General features: G+C 41.4%; 1 protein-coding gene and 2 long non-coding RNA genes across 3 annotated transcripts in view; 2 read left to right on the top strand and 1 right to left on the bottom strand.

Moving 5' to 3' along the window:
- On the bottom strand, positions 1–4,716 carry LOC104950026 (uncharacterized). The gene is made up of 3 exons (XR_798881.1): positions 4,705–4,716; positions 2,935–2,937; positions 1–198 (listed from the first exon to the last, which is right to left on the bottom strand). It is a non-coding gene; the product is annotated as an uncharacterized lncRNA (long non-coding RNA).
- LOC104950042 (histone deacetylase 7-like) overlaps positions 1–6,738 on the top strand; it is a 232,818-nt gene that overhangs the window by 171,774 nt on the left and 54,306 nt on the right. The window lies entirely within an intron of this gene.
- On the top strand, positions 1,500–3,115 carry LOC104950025 (uncharacterized). Its single transcript, XR_798880.1, has 3 exons — positions 1,500–1,608; positions 2,091–2,128; positions 2,974–3,115. It is a non-coding gene; the product is annotated as an uncharacterized lncRNA (long non-coding RNA).

The following is a 6,738-nucleotide window of genomic DNA, read 5'->3' as shown; positions in this document are numbered from 1 at the left end:
ATTCGCTCAGACATCCAAGGAAGGATTGGGCCATCACTGGTCTCTCGACCTCTGGTGGAAACTACGAATGGCAGGAAGAAGCTTCATCACAGCGAATTAAAGTACAGTAATAAATTAATAATTACTAACTTACCAGTTTCACAGACGTGGATCAGCATCTCTGCAGGAGTTCATTCGTTTCACCGCATCACATCAAACCTGAGAGAGAGAGAGAGAGACGGAGAACAAGTTAGTTCTGAAGGAGAAACTCAAGGATAAGTTTAAATATATATATTTTGTTATTCGCTCAGACATCCAAGGAAGGATTGGGCCATCACTGGTCTCTCGACCTCTGGNCATGATCAGCAGCTTCACTACGGTGGCCTGGAGGGTCATTTCTCCACGGCTTTTAGACTCTTATACAAGTCTGTTCCTTGCTACCCAGAGTACCATCAGCGCCGTGGAGAAATGACCCTCCAGGCCACCGTAGTGAAGCTGCTGATCATGAAGGATGATGGGATGAAATCATCGGCAAGCAGAAATGATTAACTTCGATACAGGTGAGCAAGTTTATTATATATTAATTTATTACTGTACTTTAATTCGCTGTGATGAAGCTTCTTCCTGCCATTCGTAGTTTCCACCAGAGGTCGAGAGACCAGTGATGGCCCAATCCTTCCTTGGATGTCTGAGCGAATTAACTCGTTATAATCGGATAATCATTCAAATGTTCTGTTTATTAAAAGTGTTTTATTTACACTCACAGGTGGAGGAAACGACCAGGAGCCGAGGATTCGTTTTCCACAATCTTTATCGACTGTTTTTATTGATTACAAAGAAAAAGAAATAAAGATGACTGACTAAAGTTGATTTGTTCCTCTTTTATAAACATTTCTCATCAGGATTCTCCAAAATAAAATGTACTGAAAGTGTGAATTGTGTGTGTTGGTGCCAATTTGTCATCCTCGTACTTCGTTTTAATACATTTATAAGAGTAAGTGTTCATTAAGATATTTATAAAAACAAAAGTTGAAGTGCCAGATGAAGAAAGAAACATTAGATAAAAGGCATGAATATGATATTAAAATGTTGATAAGTAGACATTCAGGTAGACCAGTAGCAGCTGTATTTATAAGAGATTAATTACAAAATAGATTTATCCCACATTGAGAATTATTTCATCACAGCAGCATTTTGAATATTATTACATAAGAGTCTACAGTATTACAAACTGAAGATCATTAAAAACAAATACATTCTCAGTAAGGAATACCTTCATTCAGAGGAGTATCTAAACATAAAATATACAGAATACTTATAACCTGTAAACAGTGTACTATAAACATTAAGTAAAGCAGCTTAAAAGTAAAAGATATCCTATAATGTAATAAGTTAATGCTAAATTGTTTTTGTTTTAACAGTTTTACAGCTAAAATATATGATTATTCCACCAAATATTAAAACGTGTAATTCAATGATTTCGCGTTACGGATTAATGTTGTCCCTCTTCGCTTCCCGCACCTCTTCCAGCTGTCAGGGAAGCTGCTGTTAGCAGAGCTAGCTGTTAGCAGGCTAGCTTTAACTGGGAAAGGTGAAGAAAGAGCAATAATGGCGGGCGTGCACCCGCAGGTAAGTGAACTCAGATTCACAACGCAGCTTTTCAGACACTGTTTCCACTAAATGGTGATAGTTATGTTTAAATTCGCTATAAAGGGAGCTAACGGGAGCTAACAGAGCTAGCTGTGGCTAACTAGCCACCTAGCTTAAAACCAGCTGTAAACAAAGTGTCAGAAAACCATAACCGGATTTCTGATATACTCTTTGTCTAATATTTATATAATTTGACTCTTTTGTGACTCAAGAAGATAGTCCAGTAGTTTAATTGATAGACATGCATTTAGTTAAAAGTAGCTACAGCTGTTTAAAGTAGCATTAAAATGGAAATACTCAAGTACAAGTACCTCAGAATTGTACTTAATATAGTACTATAGTGTCTTCCCACCCCTGAACACAATGGAGGCTTTACTTGATTAAATAATGATGTTGTATTAACGGTAATAACCTACTTTAAAGTGTCCAGAGACCCACTGCTGTTATTTCTGTCCTCACAGGACGACCTGCTGAAGATGACACACAGAGAGAACTGGAAGTGAGTTTCATTTCCTCTCACACACACACACTTCACTTTCTCTATAAATACTGCAATGTATTCACAGCAGAGTGAACCCTGACATGTTGAATACCCCAAAGAAATGTATAGTTTAGTCTCCAGCACATAGAAACGGCAGGATGCTAACCGGCATATGTTGGGTCATTTGCACAATTAGCATAAGGTGTGTTAATTAACATGAATTGCATTATATCCTATGCCTTGTGACTGATGACGTGGCCAACTTGGACATATATGGAGTGATTTTGGAGGTTATTGAGGATGCTGAGTCAATAGTTGTACTCTTGGTGTACAAATAATAATACAAAAATAGGAAAGAAATAATTCATGTATGATTAAATAATGAAGAAATCAAAAATAAATGCTGCGTTTTTTCCCCCATCCCTTTTTCCCTCTGACAAGTTTTTTTTTTGTGGTGCTTTTTGTTTGGTTTCCACATAGACTGGGTATATAAAGGGTTTCCCCTCCGTCAGGGTGCAGCACGCGCGTCTAAGTGTGAAACATCGCGGTCATGAGGCCATGATGTGTTTATTAAAATGAATTGCATTATATCGTATGCCTTGTGACTGATGACGTGGCCAATTTGGACATTTATGGAGTGGTTTTGAGGTTATTGAGGATGCTGAGTGCATTTATGATCTTTTCAGGATGAAAAATGGCCATATGTGTACTCTTGGTGTACAAATAATGATACAAAAATAGGAAATAAATAACAAATATATGATTAATATTTGCAATTCTAAATAAATGCTGCGTTCTTTCCCCCATCCCTTTTTCCCTCTGACCAGCTTTGTTGTGCTTTTCTTTGTTTTCCCCTCCGTCAGGGTGCAGCACGAGCGTCTGCATGTGAAACATCGCGGCCACGAGGCCATGCACGCAGAGATGGTGATGATCCTCATCGCCACGCTGGTGGTGGCTCAGATCGTCCTGGTGCAGTGGAAGCAGAGACACCACCGGTCCTACAACGTGAGGCCTTCATATATACATTACATACATTTAAAGAGGCCCAATACTTAGGCTTTTGAGCATTGAAAGGTCTTCCTTTAAAGAGTCCTCTCCTGCTGATGTTCAGGTGTACATCAATATGTAGTGTCTCTACTTTAAAGAGTCCTCTCCTGCTGATGTTCAGGTGTATATCAGTATGTAGTGTTAGTCAGTACCTTTTGTCAACTGCTGCTTCCTGCACACAGGCCTCCACAAAAGTCCCCAGGGCGCCCACCCACCCCAAAGCAGCTTAAGTCTCCGGGGGCAGAAGACCCTGGAAATCTTCGTCCTTTCAGGGTCCCACACGCGAGTCCCAAACCCACCAGAGTCCCAGGAGAGGAGGAGGAGGAGGAGGAGGAGGAAGAGCAGGTCCTCAGTCCTCATCAGCCTCGCCCTCAGCCACTGGGTCAGAACAGGAGCGGCAGCGAGCAGACACCAGGTCAGTTACACACAGTGTCATGGAGTGTCTTTTCATTAGTGAGTTTTATAAGATACAATGGGCAAAATCTGAATTACGATGCCTTTTTTTTTTAGAGAGTGCAAGCAGCCCTCCAGCCCACAAGACCTCAGCAGGCACGACAGATCCAGAGGAGGCGAGTCGTATCCTGGCTGAGAATCGCAGACTGGCCCGAGAGCAGAGGGAGAGAGAGGAGGAGGAGCGCAAGCAGCAGGAGGAGCAGCGGAGGTAAACTGTTGTGATCAAGAGTGGTGTCGTGGCTTCCTTCCTTCCTTTTCTATCAAGCCACTAGACGCCTTAAACTGACCTTTCTGACTCGTTTGTCTTTCCTTTATATTTGTGTTACTTGCAGTTGATGAGTTGCTTGGCCTCCGATGGTTTGGATGATATTATGCAATGGGTTTGCTCAAAATAAAATAACAAACTTTTACACATGCAACAAAGAAAATAGGCCTTTACAATAGTCAAAACGAACAGGCAAAACTCAAATAAAATAACAAACAACTTAGGTATTCTTTCTTTCTTTCTTTCTTTCTTTCTTTGTTAAGGCTTGTATAACTTGATAACTTAAAGGGTAATTGAATGGTTCAAAAATGTTCCTCGACGGCGTCTTTCTAACAGGTGGCCCGTCTCTGTCACCTTAGAGGAGGCTCCGTGGGAATTGTAGTCTTTTATACCCTGGTTGACGATAGAAGTCTGTGCCTCTGCGTCCTCCACTGATTCGTTTCCCTTTTTTGTACAGGATAGCGCAGGAAGAGATGGCTCGCCGTAAGGCAGAGGAGCGAGTGAAGAGAGAGGAGGAGGCTCAGCGTCAGGGAGAGGAGACGAGGAAACAAAAGGAGGAGGAGGAGAGAAAGGGCGAGGAAGAGAGACTTCAGAAAGAGAAAGAGGAGGCGGAGAAACTCCAGAAACAGGTGAGAGGGAGTGTTCACTAGAGGCGCAACTTAACTTGCCCTCTCACAGGAAGTGTAAACGCTTGATGTGTGTACCTGCGTGTTAGAAAGAGGAGGAAGAGTCGCGACAGAGGGAGGAGGCAGAGCGGCTGAGGAAGGAGAGAGAGAAACACTTCCAGAAAGAAGAGGCTGAACGCTTAGAAAGGAAAAAGGTGATGCACTTTCACAGACATATACACACATTTAAGAATGTTATTCCTCTTGTGCAGTGCATGTAAAAACTCTTCTTTTGTTTTCACCAGCGTCTGGATGAGATCATGAAGAGAACAAGACGTTCAGACCCATCAGACAAGGTAAACCTGAAAGAGAGAGATATATAGATATATAATCTGAAGATTCTATGTTGTTTCTGAGGTTCATTCTTTCTCTGTATTGTTTCCCTTCTTTAGAAAGTTGTTCCCAACAGAAACGGAGAAAATGCAGGTAACCAAATGTGTCTTCATACAATCAGACATATGGCAAGGTTATAGAACATAGAGCCATTGTAGGTGAAGAATAATAATACCCTGGCCATTTACATACATTATTTTACCATTTTTAAAAATAAATATTGAATTATGCAGGAATATAACTTCCCTGCGTCACCATTTGGTACAACAGGGAAGGATTTTGCTTTGGTATCTGGTGGTGCGAACATAAACAATCTAAATAAATAAGTTGCAAAGAAGGTAAGAAAAAAAGAAATATATTAGGATACAAAAAATAAGTAAAAGACAAGTATTTACACCAAATGTAAATGTAACTATACAAATAACCTTAAAAGCTAAAAAAACAAAAACACTTAGGACAATGAGTATATATGGCAAACTACAGTGTGTTATATTTTAAAGTGGAGGATGTATAAAAAAGCAGTCGGAGAGTTAAGCATGAAATTGGCTCACAGTATTAAAAAAAGACAGAAAACAACAAGATATTGTTCACATGATTAATGTAATGCATCATGTTTTTGGGTGGATAAAAAGTCAGTGTGGGTCCCGGGCCTTGTTGATGAGGCCGGTAGCAGAGGGGAAGCTGTCCCCCATGTAGCTGTTTCTGACTTCTGTGTGTGTTTCCTCTTATCATCAGAGACCCCTGCCACTCCCAGTCCATCTGCAGTAACCCCCTCACCGTCACTCAATAGCAACGGTGGTCAACCAGACCCTGAAACCTCAGCACTGAGCCATACTGACCAGAGGTAGAGTTATGAATTGAAAACATTTGAATTGGTATGTCTGCAAATGTTTCAGGAAACCCCAGGTCGCAGTTCATATTTACTGGAGTGTGACAACAATCTGTTTTGTACAAGAAAATAATACTATAATAATATTGTATAGATGAATAAAACTGTAAACAATACATCTTTTAAGAATACTATGGTTATTGAGATAAAAAAGTAATAAATAATAAATTGTATGTATTTTAAATTTGTTGCAACTCTGCCAGCTTTCAGTTGCGAAATCTGACTTTGAATACATTTTGTGACCAATATCTCAAATGTAATCATATTTAAATGTTAAGGCGAATGTAAGTTGAGGATATAAACATGTGTTTGGTATAGGCAATAGTTTCTGAGTAACTGAGTCTCACCTGTTGTCCGTCACATCAATAACTGTTCCTCTCTGTCCTCTGTTCATCCAGGGAGAACGGGGAGTTTGAGGAGGTGATCGTACTGCCTTCACATTCCAGGCTGTCTCCTCCTGAGGGAGAGGAGGAGGAAGAGGAGGGCAGAGTTCCTGTCATAGCCTTCAGGGAGAACGGCCTCCTAAAGCCTCTGAGCGGAGCAGAGGACATATCAGCCCAGCAGGGACCGGGTCAGTAGCCGTCCTCTTCATGAAATATGTTAGTCTATTCTTCTGCACTGAAACAATGTACCATTCCCTGTTTTCATTCTGTTGCTCTTGGGTTTTAGACGTTGCCTGATGCCCTGTTAGGCCGACGTGATTCCACACCCAGAGAGACAGGAAGTGAGACGGCCACAGAGCGGTAACATAGGGCTGTTATCAAAGCGAGACCCTTCCAGAGGACTACTTTCTCTCCCTCCCGCGACAGAAGAGAAACGCGGCCACTTCCCAAAGATGGAGTCTCCAAAGATCTGCCTCCCCAGAAAGAAGTTACTTTCCCCCCCGAACAAACTCTCTGAGGAACAGACGCTCTTCTCTGTCTCCCATCACTCTGTCATTACGTTCTGTGTACAGCCCCAAACCCCCCCCCCCCCC

Source organism: Notothenia coriiceps, unplaced genomic scaffold, assembly GCF_000735185.1.
Source record: "Notothenia coriiceps isolate Sejong01 unplaced genomic scaffold, NC01 NC01_scaffold00017067, whole genome shotgun sequence".
Taxonomy (NCBI): Eukaryota; Metazoa; Chordata; class Actinopteri; order Perciformes; family Nototheniidae; genus Notothenia; species Notothenia coriiceps.
This window is presented reverse-complemented; position numbering and strand designations above follow the sequence as displayed.